At 44.9% G+C, this 14,019-nt stretch overlaps 1 protein-coding gene across 2 annotated transcripts in view; it reads left to right on the forward strand.

Annotated features, from left to right (window-relative positions):
• ARHGAP24 (Rho GTPase activating protein 24) overlaps positions 1–14,019 on the forward strand; it is a 181,620-nt gene that overhangs the window by 108,359 nt on the left and 59,242 nt on the right. Inside the window, exons 1-2 of one of the 2 annotated variants that reach the window (XM_021549222.2) lie at positions 3,120–3,197; positions 3,392–3,493. The exons of the other annotated variant lie outside the window; for it this stretch is intronic. The gene's annotated coding sequence lies outside the window, so the exon portion shown is untranslated. Of the gene's footprint in view, positions 1–3,119; positions 3,198–3,391; positions 3,494–14,019 lie in introns of those variants that run through there. 2 annotated transcript variants of the gene reach the window in all.

Genomic DNA, 14,019 nt, shown 5'->3' on the forward strand with positions numbered 1-14,019 from the left:
TTCAGTAGCTTGACCCCACAGTTCAATGGGCCTTGACAATATCCATTTGAGGGTGTTGAGATAGCTGGATGGTTTCATTGTGAGTCTGCTCTCCCTTAGCTTTGAGATCAGGGGACATCAGAGAAGGCTACAAGAAGGCTAAACTCACCTGGATATACAAGAAGAACTTAACAGAGGATCCAGGAGATTACAGGCCCATTAGTGATACTTCAGTTCCCGGGAAAGTTACCAAAGGAATCTTCCTAGGAGCTATCACAATATACATGAAGCAGGGCATTGGGAAAAGCCAGGATGGATTCACCAAGGGCAAGTGGTGCTTGACAGAGCGGATCACCTTCTATGGCAAAGGAACTGCTCAGTCCAAGTGGGGCAGGCGGTGGACATTGTTTACCTGGATTTCTGCAGGGATTTCCATTTGGTTTCCCACAGCCTCCTCCTGGACAAACAGACACATTATGGTCTAGACAAGTGGTCCTTGCAGTGCGTGGGGAACTGGCTGGCAGGAAGCACCCAGGGGGTGCCACTAAACAGCTCCTCTTCAGGCTGGTGACCTGTCACAAGTGGGGTCCAGCAAGGATCAATACTGGGCCCAAAGCTGTTTAATATCCTCACAGTGATCTGTGTGATGGGACCAAGTGCACCCTGCTGAGGTTTGCCAATGATTCCAAACTGAGTGGGAAGGGGGCACTTCAGAAGGGAGACCCACCCTGTGGAAGGGGAAGATAGAAGCCTGGATAAGGCTGGAGAGTGGGCTGCCTGAAACTTATGGAGCTCAACAAGGCCAAGTATAAGGTCTTGTACCTCGGAAAAAACATAATCCAGGGGTGCAGCACAGGCTGTGCGTGATCTGCCTGGTGGGAAGCAGCTGTGTGGAAAGGGCCCAAGGGATCCTTGTGGACAACAAGCTCAGTATGATCAAACACTGTGGCAGAAATCCAACGGGATGGTGAGATGCACCAACAAGGGCCCCACCAGCAGAGATAAAGGATTGTTATCCAGTTCTACTCATTGCTTGTCAGGCCACACCTGGAATACTATGTTCAGTTTTGGTCCCCACAATACAAAAATATGTAGACAAGCTGGAGGGTATCCAGAGAAGGGCCACAAAGATGATCAAAGGACTGCCATATGAGGAAAGGCTGAGAGAGATGGGTTTGTTTAGCACTGAGAAAAGAAGGTGTAAGGGAGGCCTTATATCACCATGTTCCAGTATTTATAAAGAGTGCCTATAAAGATGGAGACTCCTTTTTACAAGGAGTTGCATGGAAAAGGTATGGGGTAATGGTCATATGTTATTCCTGGGGAGATTCCAATTTCTGTGATCATTCCATGAACTCGCTGGAGGAAAAGCAGCTCCAAGAAAGCAGGCTGCTCAGACCTGGGGGACGGATGTCTGTAACTCTCTCATTGCCCTTCCAACTGGGTAGAATTGTGAATTTCTCAGAAAAACAGTGTTGAGTGTGATACTTGCTCAATATGACTGCAAGAGGCTGTGACGTAGGGCTGTGTTTGTATTAACAGCAGTGTTCCCATGGATTTTGGTAGGGAAGGAACTGCTATGTACCATTGGAATATGATGTATTAGGAGGGGACTATTTCTCTCCTATGGTGACTTCACTGGGTGCAGCTGGTCCTCAAATGTGTTTTTGAAGTAGTTTCTCATTAGGATCAACTCATGGGAAGTAACAGATGGTGAAGTGAGACTAAATTAGTGAGAACATTGTGCTCAGTTAATGCTCTCTCTCTCTATAAATAATAGCTGGGGAGTGGAGCAGGAATGAAGACACTTATGTTTGTGGCTACCTCTGCTGCTACATAGATGTTATATGATGCCTTCCAGCGTATTTGGTCAGCACTAGAAAAGAGTAGAAAGAATTTGTCAGCCCTTTCATGAGGGCAAAAATACTGCAATTCTGCTGCAGAACAAATAAAATCCAAGGAATGCTCAAAGGCTTATGAGGGGAAAAAGTGTGGGAGACAATTTTACATTAACAATCAGCTTCTTCATATGAAAGTGAAAGAAAACACAGCATCTGTACTCTGATATTCCCAGTAAGTCTCCAACTTTTTAGTGTTTACTTATATCCTAAAATCTTCCTTTGAAATAGATGTATTTTAGTAAGACTTAACTTGCTGTGGTTCAGACATCCTGGCTTGTTGTCAGGCACACTTCACGGCTGGAGCAACCACCAGGAGAATCACTTTTAGAATGCCATGAATGGCTGCTGCCAGCCGTCACCTGCCCCTTCCCATTTCTTTGTGTGACACAGTGTGAATATGTGTGAGGCTGGTATCCACAGACTGGAAGTTTTACATTCAAATCTTCATCTGGCATCCCAGCTCAGATATTGGCAGCAGCTCTGGCATTTTGTCTTGAATGACATCTTCTGCAACTTAGGTCTTCAGTGATTTTTCTCTGGACACAGCAGTGAAAAGGTTTGCAGAAAGTAATTCCTCCTGAGAATTTTTTCTGGACTTGTCAGCCTGTGCTGTAAACTTTCCTTATGGGCCATTTTTTTGACTTTTTTGCAGATCTTACTCAGTGCTCCACAGGACATATGCTTCTGTTAGCGATCTTCTTGAGGTGTTGGCCAGGGTAAAATCCTTCTCTGTTTCCCATGCTAGTCCTAATTCCTCAGTGGAAGCAGGTGCTCATAGTATTACAAACAAACGACACAAATCCTAACAGTGTGAAACTTTTATTTGCAAGAGGACATACGGAGCTCTGAACAGCTCAGGGACTAAGGAGATATACTTCCTCCAGGGATCTTTTATCATAAAAGCAGCTTAAGTGACTCACTCTTTCCCAAGGATATTCTTTAAACAACCTCACTCAGTTCTTCTTTTAGTGATCAGAAAGAAGATTTATTTTGTGCTGTCTTTCAAAAAAAAAAAAAAAATCTTTTGAAAAAGGTCAATGGCTGTATTTCCAAGAGGATTTGGGCTGTATTAGAAGTCTGTACGGCTCACTAATGCATGGGCTGACTGGCACTATCTTCACTCAAGCAAGTGCTCCAGTGAAAAATTCAGTGCTATTTTTAGTTCCCTTACAACAAACTGCTTGATTGTAAGGCCTGGGGAACCGTGACACCGTGATCCTGGGGGGTCTGCTGGAAAAGGCAGAAGGACGAGGCACGGCAGCGTGCTGGCTACGCCGGGGACTCCGGCTGATGCACAGAGGAACACGCCAGGAGCAGGTATTTTAAATCATCTCCTAAGCCTTGGTCTGCCCACGAAATGAAGCTGCTGGCCAGAGTCAGGGCATGAAAGCGTTAGCTGGCTGGCTCTATCTGCTCCTGCCCTTAAAGATTTCATTCCATAAATTCCTGTCCTGACCGTCAGCTTTTAAGTCGTCTCCTCTCGTTTCCTAGCCTTTTCTGGGTTTTTGCAGGATCTTTAGGCAAGTTAGCAAATGGCAGTAGCGGGAGAGAGATAAGTTTCCCAAGCGGAAGGCGTCGTGCTGCGGTGGAAGCCCCGCCGTGGCAGTGCCTGGGTGAGTAGCCGGGACCCAGCAGGAGCCGCAGCCGGCCGGGGTCGGTGCGAGCGGCCGGAGGGGCTGGAGCGCTGCCCGGGCCGTGTCCGAGCGCGGGCGGCCCCCGGCCCCAGCGCCGCTGACCCCCGGCCCGCCGGACCCCGCCTCGGCGCTCCCGCAGGTCGGTCCCGGCGCGGGCAGCCGGTCCCGGGGCTCAGGGGCTGGTCCTGGGCGCGGTGCCGCCATTCCCGGGCGGTGGAGTCCCGGGCGGGACGGGCGGGCAGGGCGCGCCCGGCCGCGGCTGCCCGGGCTCGGCCGGCGCTGCCAGGTGAGCGGCGGAGGCTCCGCAGCCTCCTGCCCCGCGGGGACGGCAGCCCGACCCCGGCTGCGTCCCGCCCGCCTCCTGCCCGCCTGCTTCCAAGCGCTGCTGCTGTGTCACAGCCTCTGCCAGCGTGCCTTGGGAAGGAGGATCCTGGCCTGCTGCAGCGGCAGCGGGGCTCGGCAGGGAAAGTTGTGCTTGTGTGAAGTGCCGTGGGCAGCGGGGCACTGCTTTGCTCTCGCATTTGCGCGCTTTTGTTTCAGCTCGGCTGTGCGGTGCTTGTAAATTCCTTGCTTCAGAGTCAGACCCCGTCTTCGGAGTGAGCGTGGATGCAGCTTAGCTGCATTGCTTTGTTTTAAAATAACTACATGTGTTTCACCCTTAATGATACCATTATCTTAAAATAGCTCGAAGTGCTGCGTCCCTTGAGTTACTTGGTAGAAAAAACAAGGAAGGGGAGCTGCTGAATTCCCATGAACTTTGTGTTCTTAGATCCTGCTAGGATTTCAGCATGCTGACCTGCCGTAGCAGCCTTCTCCATGTACTAGAAATGTGTATTACCAAACTACTCTCTGCTGCTGGAGTCACATTCTCTGCCCTAGCTGTGCTTAAGGTACATTTGAAAAGACAGGTGGAGTGGCACTTCCATAATGGGGGTTTTAGTGTACTCCTGTTAGATCTGTGCATCTGTATATTAACAGTGCAGATGGTGCAAGCAGAGTAGCTGTAGCATGTGTTGTAGCTTGTGCATTAAATCAGTTCATATAATTAGCTGATAATCAGTCATGCTCATGTGAGATGAAACAGTTAATGTTTTGGTGCTTCTCTAAAAAAAAATTCAAATACCCTGTTTTGTTCTCACTGGTTCTGGCCAATCCAGATTTTTATCCTCCAGAAATAGTCTTCATCACTAGTTGCCAGTTTCAGCACTAGTTACTAAAACAAAGGCAAGTAGAATGAAAAGTCAGTTACTCCCTGGCCTGAATTCAGTAAACTGAGTCTGCATGGTTTAGAACTTGTTAGACTTTCAGAGGAATTAAGATGAATTATTTGGGTTTTCTTTTGGCAAAAAGTAGAGATGGATGAGATTTTATTAAAACTTCAGTGACAAATGTTTTAGTGTTAGGGCACTTCTCTGGGACATGCTGCACATGTCAGTGTAGATGAAAGCTCTGTGTTTGCTTATGGTGATCAAATAAACAAATTTTACCAAAGTGCTGGAAAGGCCGACTGGGTGGTTCTTAATCAGTGTTGTGTCTTTCCATCTACTTGTCTGGCACATGCTGGAATCAGCCTGGTACAAGGGACATTCTGCGTGAATAACTACATTGCCTAATTTTGATACTCTGGTATCTCTATTGGAAAGACACATGGCCCTCAAAAGAAAACTCCATTACCTCAGGGATACTGCAGTCCTTCTCAGCTATCTATAGATGCTGTCCATACCCTGCTTGAGGACAGCTCAAAGTAGCAACAGTTCAGTTGGTGTTTGGTAGTGTGAATATGAGAGGTAAAGGGATGCAATGCTTCTGAGAACTGTTAATAAGTGAGTATGTGTTTATACAATTTTGGATATAAAGCCCCTCTTTTCCCTCACACCCTTTAAGCCTTTTAGTTAGGTGAGTGGGTGAGATGCTCTGCTGCTGGTCACACATCATGCCTGGAGTGCAGGAGAAGGTGGCCCTGCAGGGTGTGTTGGAACACCCTAATTTTGGAGCTGCTCATGGATAGAACTCCCTTGCTGTGCTCTGCAGGATGACCTGTTGATGCCACTGGGCTTCTCTTCCCTAAATGGGGTTACACTTGTACTTCAGTGTTTGTGCAGGTTCTGAGACAGGTCAGAAATCTCATTTGAAGGAGGTGAGGTATCTTTCTGGCTTTATTGTACCAGTTAGGAGGTGATGGATTGCACATAAGATCTGCACCTGATATCTCTCGCAGGCTGTAAATCCAAGAGATGCAGCTCAAAAGCAAACTGTAAAGTCCAGACTGACAATATCATTTAAATGTCAATTCAGAGAAATACTGGTTTCTGAGCTATGGCTAAAGATGAGCAGGTGTCAGATTCTTTCCCATGTCCTCTGAATGCAGTGCAGTAAGTCGCAATTATCTCATCTATTTTAAAACAGCTTTCTGTGTTTTTTCATTTTTGTTTCTCCCTGATCTTTGTTAGCTAATTCAAGAAGTGGCTTATAAATTAAACATAATTTTCTAATTAATTCCAGCTCATCCTTCTTAAGCCAAGTCTGATACAAAACCAAACTCATTTTAATCATTAAATGAAATCATTGACTTTTTTGTCTGTGAATGTCAGATGGTAGCAGATTACTGAAGTACTTAACCTGAACATTATCCATAGACTGCAGCTCCCTCTTTTTTCAAGACACAGTTATGAAGTGTGCTAATACCATGCATGTAGAAAGTTGCAAGTTCTCAGTATTCATTCCTGCTGGCAGAGGAGCAGTTGGAACCCTCTCTTGGCAACACATTTTATGAATAATGTGGGGGTTTTATTTAGTGATAAAAGTAAGTGTCAGACTCTGAAAATGACCAGGAACACGTTGAGGTCATTTGGGTTGTCATAAGAGCTGCTCTATCTATGATGCCTGTGAAACCTTCCCCCTTTCCAGGTATGCATCTAGATCTGGGACCAGTGTGCTTTTCAGCCTATCTGGCAGCAGGGCAAAGAGGGAGATTTTGTACACAAAACTAAAAAAGTCCAGTTTCTGTGGATGAGAAAGGTGTGAGAGAATACCTGAACTGATGTTTTACACTCAGCCATAAATAAAAGAGGGGTAGCTAGTATCAGCAAAGAATGTTTGTGAAAAATAAGCATCATATGTTTAGAGATGGCATGGGCTAGAATAGACTAGGAATAGAAGAGAGTTTTTCATTTGGAAGGGACCTGTAAATGCTCATTCAGTCCAACTGCCTGACCACTTCACTTGACCAAAAGTTAAAACCTGTTATTGAGGGCACTGTCAAAATGCATCAGTCTTGGGGCAACAACCACGTCTGTGGGAAGCCTATTCTAGTGTTTAACTGTCCTCTGAGTAAAGAAATGCTTCCTAATGTCCAGTCTAAATGTCCCCTAATGCAGCTTTGAACCATTCTCATGCAGGAAAATACAGGTAGTACTCAGCTGTCTGTGTGCTAAGAGTGTTTCCTGAAAATGTGTGGAAGAGCTAACAACATCCAGCAGTTGTTTCAGCTTCCTGGTTTACAAGTCTGCTTCAGGCTTCACTTGGTTTCCTTTATTCTCCCCCATGGGATATCTCCATTGCAAATGTGTTGGATTTGTAATGAGGAAGCACTAGCTTTCCAATACTAAGTGAACAAACCTCTAAAATGTTTCCTCTAACAGTAAGAATTCACCATGCTTGTCTGTGGATTTTAAATTTCAGCCAGTTAGGGAGCCAATTCGTGGTGTTGTGTTACCAGAGGAAAGAGATAGTGTATTTTGGCACCATTTGTTCATGTCCCTCTATGGCCTGCCATTGAGGTCTTTGTTTCAGTATAAAAGGAGGATTAGTGGCTTTGGACATCTCTGTTACTGCGTGCTACTAACATGAAAACTAATACAATGATAGGTTGAAGGTGTAAAATATAGGCCCAGAGTGACTTAAAATAAGGGAGAGATGGAGGTACAATTGGAGCTTGCAATAAATGGTCAAAGAGAAAATGGAAAAATCTATCCTTATTTAAAGTGGTGTGTGCAATATATTTATTTAGGCACTCGGAATCAGGAGAGATGTGGCTGCTTCAAATGAGAAATGTGTTCTAAGGAAACACTTTCTTCATTTAAATTTAATTTGAGGAGGTTTGAAAGTAGAATTCATTCTTGTGGAATTAGATTATGCCCTGGTTGTTATATTTCCCTCTTCCACATCATCTTGTCTTTCTCATTTCCACAAATAGCTTTTTCATCTCGGTTGCCACTGGCAAAAACCTCTAAGTAGGATTTTTGGACACATATGAGTGAATCAGAAATACTGTGGTTGGAAGTTTTGCAGTCATTAGATGGAGGAGGCAGAGTTATAGAAGGTCACTTGGTCAGATTTAAGCAAACTATAAGTATTGGGGGTTTTTTTAGAAACAGGATGATAATGGTGAGGAGATAGTGCCAGCGAGCAACCTCAGTGTTGAATCATAGTGTCATCTGCCTTTCTGCAGTCCATGGAAGCTGCATCTCACATGCTCTTCCTTCAGAAATCAGGGTGCACACCTTACCCAGATCACCCTGTGATCACCAGTACTGGTAGGAATGAATCTTGGGCCACAACCAGTGCATTTAAATACTGACATCTGAGAGGAACAAATGAACATGGGCTTATCTTTGTCTTTTTCCTGCCTCCAAATGAGGGGAGATTGACCGGGAAAGGCAGATCTCATTTTGCCTTTCCCCTGGGGTACTCTGGTACATGGCAGAGCCTGTGTCTTTGTAGCTGAGAGAGGTGAGGGATAGGACGCTGCCTAAGAGCAGAAGGAGCTGATGGAAGCAGTGTAGCAATAGAAGAAAGATGCTGAGATCCTTTACCAAAGAAGTTCTTACCTTAAACAGTCCTTGTCTGGTCCTGAAAGGATGTGAGGCCACTGGTGGGATCTGTCTGCTTTGTGAAGGGCTTTGAATGCCCTGAAGAGTGGGATGTTCATCAGGCAAAACAGGAAAGACAGCTGTGCAAGTGCATCAGCCTTACTCCTCTACTCCTTCCCAGCCTTACAAAACCTGACCTAATACTCTGAGGTTGACATGTGGAATAGAGAGGACTCTTAGGGGAAAGAAACAAATGTTTTGGGGGTTTGGGGCAGAGAAGATGACAAATTGCATACACTTTTAGTAACCTTAAGGGCTACTAAGTGAACTGTCAAAAGCATTTTGTGGGCCAGCTTTCCCAAAGGAGTACAACTGCGCAGTGCCATCCTCTCCTCGGAGGGTCATCCTCACCTGCCAGCCCTCCCTCTCTCAAGGTGGTCAGGTTGTGGTCCCAGCTGCGTTTGAATCCTTCTGCTTAGCAAAAGGATAGCGAGGCAGCAGTGGGTACTTGAGAAATGGTGCAGTCACTGCTGTGTAATGATTACATCAAGGCCTCTAAGGTATGTGCCCTGATCCGTGACTTGACTTGTGATGCTGGCGGGGCCCGGCTGGCAGCTGGCACGTTGTTAAGTCGGGGCATGGGATCTTGCTTTAGTGTGAAATCCCTTGGGGGCAAAATCTACAGCTAACCCAGCAGACTGCGTGGTAGAAGCAGCAGCCCTGCCCTTGCAACCTCCCTGCCCCTGTCTGCCTGTTGTTTGCTCCCCTGCAGCTCAGAGATCCTGTCCTTCGACCCTGTAAGAACCTGGCAGCTTTCAGCTGCTGTACTGAAAGGAGCTGATTTCTGCTTTTAACACCAATTCTGAAGGGAGGCTTTAACTTAAAGATAGCAATAGGTAGTAGTGAGAGACATTTCTGCTTCTCCTTGTGTGGGCACTCACTTTGTCTTTTTAAAGCAGATAATAAACCAACATTTATAGTTAGTGGTTTCTAACAGTTATCACTGATTACAAATCACCTTATTCATCTATTTAGATTCCTTCCAGTTCACCAAGTAGCATGTGAAATTACTGAGTTTCTGATAAGTGTCCTGTAAAATCTCAGTTAAGGTATGGTAGGACAGCATCTTGTAGTTATTTAAATGACAACTTTTTTTCTTTAAACGGGATACTTACTTGACATACTTCACTTCAGGTATGATCTTTGTGTCTGTGCTGGTGCATTTTCTGAGTTTATGACGCACTCCTCATTCCTATAAAGCCTTTCACTGGGTGTTCTTAGAGTCTTTACAAGATATAATTAACGGAAATACTGTCTCTCCCCTGTGAGGTAAGTAAATATTCTTAATTGCTTTTTGCAGAACGAGGAAAATATGGTAGAGTAATTTTAAAGGAATTCACCAATGGTGGGTGAAAAGCTACTGAAAAGGCAGCAGCGGAGGCTGGGATTCCTGAACCCTCTTTGGTGTGCACCATTTCTCTTTCTTACATAAGCATGCATAGGAACGATGTAACCCAGCAGAGTGAGGCAAGATGTAGGTCAGGTTTCTATTGTCAGGATATCTTCTGCTTTTTGACCTGTAAGTTGCTGAAAGCAACAAAAGCCTACGGATGAGGGAGCCTTTTCAGAACTAGTTAAAAAAGCAACAAGCAACCCCTGAAAGCCTCAATTCCTTCTGAAGAGCTATTTTTGGGAAGCTAAATCAAAGAAAAGTCCCCTGGGGGGTGGTCTGTACACAAAGTTTCTGTCTGGCTGCCTTCGGATAGCTTAAAGTTTTAATGCACTTGTCAGGCTGTCACCTTTTGTGCCTGGTGAAAACAGAGACCAGACTGAACGGGCTGTCGGGGGCAGACCCTTCTTCCAGGCTGCTCAAGGCTGCTGGTGCCAGACCCAGTCACTGGAGGTTTTGGGAAGAGGGAATGTACAGTGTTAAGATGACTTTCAGTCCCATTTCGATCAAAAGATATTCACTCTGTCCCGAGTGAAAGGGGAAACAGATTTCCACTTTGTTGTTGTTGGTTACTTTATCAGAAAAATGGCAGCACATAGAACCTTGAGCAGAAATTACCATATGTACTGATAATGATATAAATGTGATGTCTAGGTTTAAGGACCACCAAGGAAGGAAGCTTAACAGGGCATCATTGTCCATTCACAGCTGTGTGAAAAATATGTGTCTGTCCTTTCAACTGTGCTCCACACCACGTGGAAGTTCTTTTTTACCCTTGAGTACCTGGTGGTTTATTTTCCCTGAAAGTAGAATGACTCTAATGACAAGGTTGGAAAGACTTTGAGGCTTTATTCTGCATTTTAACATCCTGAATGCAAAGGCAAGAAGGGACAGCACAAGAACCAGTGTCAGAGTGGCAGTGCAGAAGTGCCAGGGGAAGACAGTCCTTGCTGCTGGTGTTCTGAAAAACACTTCACTAGGAGCTGAAGCACTTCTGGCTTTGTACAAAGCAGGCTCTTGACTGTGAAAGTTGCAAAGAAGCCAGGAGCGGCTGGGACAAGGAAGGCAAAACCTTCATTTCCTGAAGCATTTGCCACTTTCTTTTATCCAGCATATGTTAAATAGATATAATAGTAAAGGCAGTCATGCAGCAACAAATTGGATGAGCTGATTTAGGTGAAATGAGAATTGATGAGGAGTTAACTCTAAATTATTACTGCTTTGATGTTTGCAGCTCACATATTTTTTTCCTAGAAAATAAATCACCTTTTTTCTACAGGGACACTAGAAAGAAGGCTTGGACACAATTTGTTTTTATTTCAGCTCAGTAGATCAGGAGTAAAGGTATGTCCCTGTCATGAGAGCTTCTTTGACCCAAAAAAGCCTCCTTAAAGGAGGGAAAGCAGGAGACACTAGAGATTCCTGTGACCTTGAACTGTGCTGACACAGGATAGTTGTTGAAACAGCAGTTACCACTTAGAATTGTTTGGAATTCTTGCCTAGAGACTTCAACAGAATTACCAACTGATAATTCTGGCTGATAGTGAAGAATTGTGATAGGTCAGGGGGTGACTTAAAACAATCTAAAACAAGAGCAAGTGCTGGTGACACTCATTAAAACCCACAGGAAAGCAGGGATGAAATGAAGAGGGGCAGGCCCACTATCTGCTGTGTAAATACTGGGAAGCACTTTATTAGCAAACAAACCATCCCAGTCAGCCAGCTGAACTGCAGGAGGCTGGAGTGGGGAGTGTATCACCTATGGCATGGGAAGACATAGCTGAAGCTTTCATCCCATTGTTTCACAAAACATAGGTTTGTTAGGTGTTCTGTAAGAAATTGGTGTGGTGACTCTGCTTTAAGGACACTCTGCCTTATCTCCTGTGGTTATTGCTGTTAAATTTGGAATGTGAGAGTGCTTTGGACTTGGTGCTTGCTGTAGCACTGCATCCGTAGCCATCTGATGATGCAGCAAACCCAAACGAGCCCTGCTGCAGCCAGAATAGGCATTGGCCTCACACCTGGCCATGCCTCTGCTGGGTGTCAGGCCTCCAGTGTTAGCAAGCTGAATGCCTTAGTGCTTGTCAGCCAATTCCAGGTATATTCCAGAAAGTTTGAAATTTCCTTTTTTGTGACAGCAGGAAATTCGTAATACAGGCAGGGGGACCTACATGTGAGAACTCTTCTGGCTTGTAAAATATTGGGATTTCTTTGGGTGGGAAAGTCCCACAAACCCTCCTGCTGCTTATCCCTTTTTCCTGTAGTCTACCTGTGTTGTCTGCTGTTTTGCAGATGGAACCAATGTTTCTCTTGCATCTTATTATGAGCTAGTGGAAGTGTGTTGACTTAAACAGCCAGGAACCAGGGTCAGGACAGAGTGGACCTGACCTTTATTTTTGATGGTCTGTCTTCAGAGTTCATGGTAGTATTCCCAGTGGTGGAATACCTACAAAAGGATAAGAATAATTACTTTTTTTTTACTTTTTCTGTAACTTATATGACTAAAGCCATCATTTAACAGCAGCCAAAGACAGTCTGGATCAGGAAGGGCTACTTAGCCATAAGCAGTCAAGATGCAGGACTGCTTAGCTGATTAATTATTGGATCTGGGAGAGGAAATGCTGAGATGTCACTGTTTAAAATTTTCTATAGTGCTTTGTTACCTTCCAGCTTGGCAAGAACTTACAGGCTTGAGGTTAAAAATGTAGGTTTAGTCTAGAAAATGTAATTTACTGAATAACATCCTGTTGGTGGCAGGTACCTGAGAATTTTCAGCACTGAGATCCAAGCATTGCAAAACCAGATGATAGGGATGTTCATATTCTGTAACCTGTAGGATTGACCTCAGCGTTACGATAACAAAATCATTGCTTTGTTGTCCATCCCTTCTGTTACATGCCCCTGTGGGTTTTCTAGCTACTTCTGCAGCTACCAACTCATATTAGATCAGTATTTTGGCTAATTCTGAGCACATTGTATATATTCAGAGCACTCAAAATTGTCTCCTAGTGCAACTGAAACTACACTGGGGTTTGAATTGCGTGACTAAAGGGAAAGAATCCCCTTAAGATTCATTGCTTGACACTTAATAGCCAGAGAAGATGGTGGTTGTATACTCATATACCATAAAAGAAATAAGTATGTTTAAACCTGTGGAATTAAGTAGTTTGCCATCCCCTTTGCCACTTTTACATCTGGCAAATCAAAGCTGCTGTTTGTAAAGTGGGATTTAAAAAAGCCTCAGCCAGCAGCCTCAAAGGAATTGCTGCTCTCCTGTGGCTGGCAGCCAGCTGCCTGGGAGGCAGCTCCATCCCACTCCCCCTGCCCATTTCCAGGGCACGGAGCTGTGTGAAGCAGCTCCACGCTGCTGCAGACATCAGAGGCTTTAACAAGAAATGTCTCTTCCGCCTAGAAACCGCTGTGGCAGCGTAATCTTTGTCCAGGGCTGCTCAGGCAGCAGTCTGAGCTGCCCTAATGGGAGTAAAACATACATTGAACCAGTGCTGGAGAGCTGCACTGATAAGGTCTGTTGGTAGCTGAAGGTGGGACTGAGCTGGGACAAACCAGGGCATCCACACCGTCCTGGAAAACTGGAAAAGAGGTTGGGACTGGAAAGGAACAGCAGCAGTAAGGAGCAGAGGTACTCTGTGTACTCTTTGGTTTTGTCCTGGGCAAGTAAAAGCAGCAGCAGCTTTTAAAAGGACATTGTGTTCATGGTGAGGTGGAAAAGTCCCTTTTCCAAAAATCTATACTACAAGTTCTCCCAGCATAAGTATCACCAGATGAAGTTTGTTGTATTTTGTTTTATTGTATTCCTTTTGAATGGGTTTGTCGGCATTGTGATCTGTAGTCTTACAAAGATGTTTACATCACTTGAGCATACGCTGGAATCTCTTTCCAAAAGCTTGGATCTGCTGAAACTTATCTGTATTGTGGGAATTTCAACTTTGGTCAGTTCCTTGGAGTGAGCATGTGGGGCCTGTGGCTATAATGCAGTTCCAGCTGAGGGGCAGGGCAATGCTTCCTGATGAGAAATTTCCACTGTGTCTGCTCTGGAAGAGCCTGTGCATATGGTATCATGTGCTCCTGACAGAAGAGAAGCCTGGTTCTGGAGTCTCCATTTTTTAGAGAGCAGAAATAGAAATTACTTTTCTTTCTTGGAGAAAATTGTTTTAAGTAAGTCCTACAATGAGGCAGGATTATTTATGGATGTGTTTTGGATTTTTTTTTTTCCAATCAAGAAT

Source organism: Lonchura striata, chromosome 4, assembly GCF_046129695.1.
Source record: "Lonchura striata isolate bLonStr1 chromosome 4, bLonStr1.mat, whole genome shotgun sequence".
NCBI lineage: Eukaryota > Metazoa > Chordata > Aves > Passeriformes > Estrildidae > Lonchura > Lonchura striata.